This window comes from Rhinatrema bivittatum, chromosome 2 (assembly GCF_901001135.1).
Source record: "Rhinatrema bivittatum chromosome 2, aRhiBiv1.1, whole genome shotgun sequence".
In the NCBI taxonomy this organism is placed as follows: domain Eukaryota; kingdom Metazoa; phylum Chordata; class Amphibia; order Gymnophiona; family Rhinatrematidae; genus Rhinatrema; species Rhinatrema bivittatum.
The window spans coordinates 13,009,809-13,015,808 of record NC_042616.1 but is presented as its reverse complement, the minus strand read 5'-3'; the positions used below and the strand labels follow the sequence as shown (position 1 = coordinate 13,015,808).

Below are 6,000 nucleotides of genomic sequence, written 5' to 3'. Positions count from 1 at the left end.
CCACCTAACTGCCAGCAACCCACAATGTTGTTGCGGCTTTTTCCTTTGCTGTACAATCCCTCCAGCAGGTCCACGTACAGTCGCAGAATGATGACTCATCGGCCGCAGCAGTTCCACCAGCAGTCGCAGAATGATGACATCGGAAGGAGCGGTCCACCAGCAATCACAGAGTGATGACTCAACGGCAGCAGAGCTCCACCAGCAGTCGCAGAATGATGACTCATCGGCAGCAGAATCCACCAGCAGTCGCAGATTGATGACTCATCGGCAGCAGAGCTCCACCAACAGTCTCAGAATGATGATTCATGGGCAGCAGAGATCCACCAGCAGTCGTAGAATGATGACTTTACGGCAGCAGAATCCACCTGCAGTCGCAGAATGATGACTCATCGGCAGCAGAGCTCCACCAGCAGTCGCAGAGTGATGATTCTTTAGCGACTGCAATAAAGCTCGGCCCCGGAAGGTAAGCGGTGTCTTTCCAACCCGTTTTTTTCTGGTGTCCCTGTGACGTTTTCTTCAAGCAGCGGGACTGAATGTAAAGGGGTCCAGGCGGGCGGGGGCGCTGTGCACCGGGAGCGTGGAAAGGAAATCAAGGTGTAACCGTCTCTTTTTAGTCAGTAAGGAGGTCCAGACAACTGATCCGTAAAGATAGACTTTTATTGCCAGCAAGATGCAGCTAAGACAAAGGCTTAGTACAACTGCATGCCCCTCCCCTTCAGGAGCAGACTCTTATGCACTTTACAGTTCTTATCTTTTACACATGCGTTCTAAGCATTGCTGAGCAAGCATATTCCGGCTGAAGGGGCTACTGACCCCCTCCCTAGACACCCTGGAACTTTCGTGAAACTTCTCCCATGTTCTGCAGGAGAGGCTGCTGGGACTTGCAGTTCTGGAAAGGAATTCGCGAGTCTGCAGTAGTACAGCCCATCACATAATACATCCATTGTTCTAATCTAGGTTACAGCAGTGAAAGCTTATCAGAGAATAAGAACAGCGAAGCCAAAAAAATGAAAATGTGCAATGTGCTGACAGAAAGTTTCTCAATGTCCTAATTACAGCTGTATTGCAGACTGTAAGTAAACCCGTCATGAAGCAGGGAATTCTGGTACATGAAGTCCTTTGTCAGGTTGAAGCGTTCAGACCCCTTCATTCCCCCCTTTGATACTTATCATTCTTTATGAAAAGTATCACACCATCACAACGCAACTGTGGAGCTGAAAGAAACAGAAACAAGAAAAATTAGCAATTTGAGTTCTCAGGGGGCCCTAATTTCCCAAACAGTCCGTTGGTTTCTTCACGGGTTTGAGACGGATGGGCCCTATTGGCTCCACCCCCCTTTGTAGCCCGAACTTGTCATGTATGGGAAGATGGCCCAGGATAAAACATGAGGATGGTTAAACAGGTTCTATAGGCTCAGAGGAATACATGTACAGTGACATGAGCTGCGTGGCTGTATTGCGTTCAGCAATGTCCTCCATCATCCGACGAAGGCGATTTAAGCAAGAAAGGAATAATTCAGGGTCCTAAAAGACAAAACAGAATTAAACTGGCTAGGATAACAAACAAGCTCTTAAATCCACCGATCATGGAAAACCAACCATGGAATCCATTGGTCCAGTCCCAAACACTATTCCACTGCTGGACAGGGATGTGTGCCATCTTGACCATGCGATCAGTGATGTCTTGGATAACCTTGTTTTGGTCATCTACCTGTAAACAACATTTGGAGAGGTTAAATGTTCCACAAACCCTCCTTCCTGGGCCAGAAGGTAATCTAAAACCAATCTATTCTGGTACACTGCAGTCATAATTTTGGTATTTTGTTTTGCCCAGAGTTTAAGAGCGAAAGCAGTCATTGGTGATGAGCTCCAGGACTGCCTGAAGCCTGATGATTCGATGCAATTAATACTGCTTGGAAGGGTTCCCGAGTTGCCCCTTTTTGCTGCTTCATCTGCTCTCTGATTTCCTTGACAATAGGGTTTGATTTCCTGGTGTGTGCTTTGCAATGCATTACAGCCACCTTGCGAGGTAGCCAAACTGCGTCTAGTAATTCACGTACTTCTGATGCATTGTTCAATTTTTTTCCCTCTATAATGCTCCATGCACTTGAATTGTAAGGAAGGCATATTTAGAGTCTGTATAGATATTTACAGTTTGTCCTTCTGCCAACTGCAGAGCTCGAGTAAGGGCAATTAGTTCAGCTTTTTGTGCAGACGTTCCTGGGGGAAGAGGTTGAGCCTCAACGATTTCATCTTCGGATACAACAGCATATCCAGCAGAACGTATCTCATGAATGATTTGGCTGCTCCCATCAGTGAATAAAGTCCAAGCTCCTTGCCAGGATTGATCCCTCAGGTCTGGTCTACTGGAATGTATTGTAGTCATGACTTCTTCACAATCATGGGCAACTGGTTCAGGTGCCGGCATAAGAGTGGCCGGGTTCAAGTTTTTGCTGTCTTGTATTTGAATTTCAGGTGTTTCACACAGTAAGGCTTAATACTTGACGAGACGTGAATTAGTCATTCATTTTGGTCCATGGGTCTCTAGCAGTCCTTGAATGGTGTGGGGAGTTGTTACGTTCAGAGTTTGACCAAAAGTTAATTTGACTGCTTCTGGAATTAGTAAGCATGCAGCCGCAATGCTTTGAAGGCAACCAGGCCATCCTTTTGCAACATTTTCCATTCCTTTTGAGAGATATGCAACAGGTCGCTCCCATGAGCCTAGAGTTTGAGTCAATACCCCAATGGCCATTCCTTTCTTTTCATCGACGAATAGATGGAATGGTTTCATTACATCTGGTAATCCTAAAGCAGGTGGTTCAATTAAGGCTTCTTTTAATTGACGTAAGCTTGCTAGCTCGTGTCCTTCCCATTGGAAAGTTTGAGACTCTGATTCCTTACCCCGCAACTTGTCGTACAGGGGTTGGGCCATAACTGCATAGTTAGCAATCCACAGTCTACAGTATCCTGCAGCTCCAAGGAACGCCCGGAGCTCTTTCTTGCAAGTGGGTACAGGTTGATCTCTTATAGAACTGGTGCGAGAAACTCCCAGACAACGGGTTCCTCCACGTATTTGGAAGCCTAAATACTCTACTTCCAATTCACAGATTTGCGCTTTCTTTTTACTTGCACGATACCCTTTTGAGTACAACGTCTTTAGCAGCTGAAGAGTGGATACCGCACATTCGAGGTACGTCTCTCGAAACAACAGAAGGTCATCCACGTATTGTATGACTGGCCCATACTTTACTTGATACATCTTTAAGTCTTTTGCCAGTTGCTCACCGAACAGCGTAGGTGAGTGCCTAAACCCTTAAGGCAACCAAGTCCATGTGTACTGCTGCTTTATTCCAGTATGTGCATTTTCCCATGTGAAAGCAACAATCTTTTGACATTCCTCCGCTACCGGAACGGAGAAGAAGGCATCTTTCAGATCAATGACACTGTACCACTTTGATGCAGGAGAGACTTGGGCAAGGATTGAATATGGATTTGGTACTAGGGCTACTAGATCTTCTACTTGACTATTCACTTTCCTTAGGTCTTGTACTGGTCGATAATCATCAGATCCAGGTTTCTTTACGGGCAACAAAGGAGTATTCCAAGCAGATCGGATTCGCCGGAGAATGCCCAAATCATACAGTCTTTGCAGGTGTATCTGAATTCCTTGTCTGGCCATATACGGAATGGGGTATTGAGATTGATTTATCACCTGTGCATTCTGTTTCATCTCTATCCATATGGGGGTAGCGTCGATAGCTATTCCACCCAGGTTCTGTTCGGACCATACTTGGGGTACACTATCCATCAGTTGTCTTCGTTTTTCGTTGAGGGGGGTGTTGTTTTCATATCGATGTTCGATGGTTCGTTCGACTATCTCCATTCTTCTTGGAGGGGACAGATGAGTATCACTGGATGGTCCCCGAAGGAGGCTTTAACTTCCCCTGTTGGTTGAAATCTCAATGTGGTCTGAGGCTTACACAGCAGGTTCCATCCGATAAGGGATACCATGGTCCCGCCTACTTGTATACTTCATTCTTTCTGCAGAGGGGCAGTGAGTACCTGACCTGAGGCACCCACTATAGAAACAGTCTCTTTCGTCGGGGGGGCCGATTGGTGCAGTCATGACAGATCGTTGGCCTCTGAGTCCAACAGGCCCCTGATTTTTGTTGTGTTACCTCGTGGATCTCCACCAGAGGGTCAGTGGGGATTCTTCCCTCCCGGTCTCTTCAGGCTGTATGCTCCTTGTCGCCTCCCCCGCCATCTGCCAGTGGGGGTTGTCCGATCTCCTTCCTCCTCGGCCCCTTTGTGTCGGTGCAGGTCCATTTTTGTCGTTAGTCTTCACTGCAGGGCTCCCGTATTTCTTTTGCCATTCTTCACAGTCTCTCTTCCAATGGCCTTCATTTTTGCAGTACGCACACTGATTCTTTCCCAAAGGGGGGGGGTCTTGTTCCCCCTCCTCTTCGCGGTCTGCCATTGTCTTGGCTCCTTCCCGTCCGCGTGTCCTCGAGAGCGGCGGCTAACAGTCACTTTCTCCTTCATGTCTCTACTTGCTTCTCTCTTTTCTCTTCCACTTCTCTATTTCCACATACTTGGTCTGCTATAGCTTTTAACTGGCTGAGGCTCATGCCCTCAAAGCCTTCGGCCTTCTGCAGCTTCTTTCGGATGTCGGGTCTCTATTATTAAGTTCCTGGTTGCAGGGACGGGCCCTTTTCTTCTCTTCCTGATCCCTGTTCCCATACATCTCAAAATACGATGAAAAGATCACTATCCATCTGGAAATTGAATAGGTGACCTGCGCCTGGAGGCAAATCAGTTCTGACGAGGCTGAGAAGCTGCAAAACATTGCTTCCTTCTTACTTGTAAGTTTGGCATTGGGTTAATTCAATAAAGTCAACCTGGATCTGCAGGCTTTAGGTGTGCAGGAGTGATGATCAAACCCTTGGAAGCCTTGTACCAATTACATTGCAACCACTAAGAACATATGGTAATAGCCAGAGCCCAGCCCCCACCAGTGGTAAAAGAACATAATTGCAATATATATATATATGTGTGGGGGGGGGGCCACCACTTTATCATTTGGGTCGACTCATATTTGCTCTTGTTCCTAATCTTGCATAGTGGCCCCTTCTCTTGCCCACAACTTCCAATAATCCTTAACTTGCGCCTGCCACTGAATCAAAATTTTTAATATTAAGTCTTTGTTTTCTCCGGTTTTTTTTTTTTTTTTTTTTTTTTACAAACGGCATCCTGTAATTCCCACAGTCAGCGCTGCACATGCTTGGCTGTCTTATCTTGCCAGTTCCTTAAAACAGGGAGTAGCTCTGCATATTTAACTACTGCTAGCCAAAGAAGCAACAAGAAAAACTTTAACAAAGAACCCATTCTTAATCATTTCTCTAAATTTCCCAGAGACAGCTTCAAAATAAACTGCGTCAGCAAAAGAGAGTTCATACTTTATCATGCGTTCCAATGTAACTTTTAAATAACAGATAATATATAGGAGACAAGTAAGAACAATAATTAACATGGTATTAGAGAATAATTGACTAACCTGTGGATGTATCGAGTGAAGGCGCAATGAATTTGCTGCTATAAAATGTCTGAAAAATAGCCCGCATCATAAGGCACTAAATGATTTGTAAGGGACCCTTGGTTCTGGTATTTCTTTGCAAGTAGCAATCCTTTGTCAGATTACAGACAGTTTTAGCAAGGACCTTGGAGAATAAATTTAATCAGCAGAAACTCTGAGCTACAAAAACTTCAACTTCTGTGAAACAGCCACAATTCTATCTTTATTCACATACGCACACCATCAACTAACTTTCAATAATGTTCTGTTAAAACAAACGAAACAATTTTTCTCTCTCTTTGTCTTCATTACCCAGGCTAGCCCAATGTCCTTTTTTTTTTTTTTTTTTTTTCTTTCTCTTCTCTCTCTGGCTCGATTCCCTCCTCTCTCCTGTAATTATCTCTGCCGCTAACCTTAACTGCCATCAAG

General features: G+C 45.3%; 1 protein-coding gene across 2 annotated transcripts in view; it reads left to right on the top strand.

Moving 5' to 3' along the window:
• Positions 1-349: 349 nt before the first annotated feature.
• LOC115083558 (zinc finger protein 585A-like) overlaps positions 350-6,000 on the top strand; it is a 42,042-nt gene continuing 36,391 nt past the window's right edge. For both annotated transcript variants that reach the window (XM_029587452.1, XM_029587451.1), the window contains exon 1: positions 350-463. The gene's annotated coding sequence lies outside the window, so the exon portion shown is untranslated. The remainder of the gene's footprint in view (positions 464-6,000) is intronic.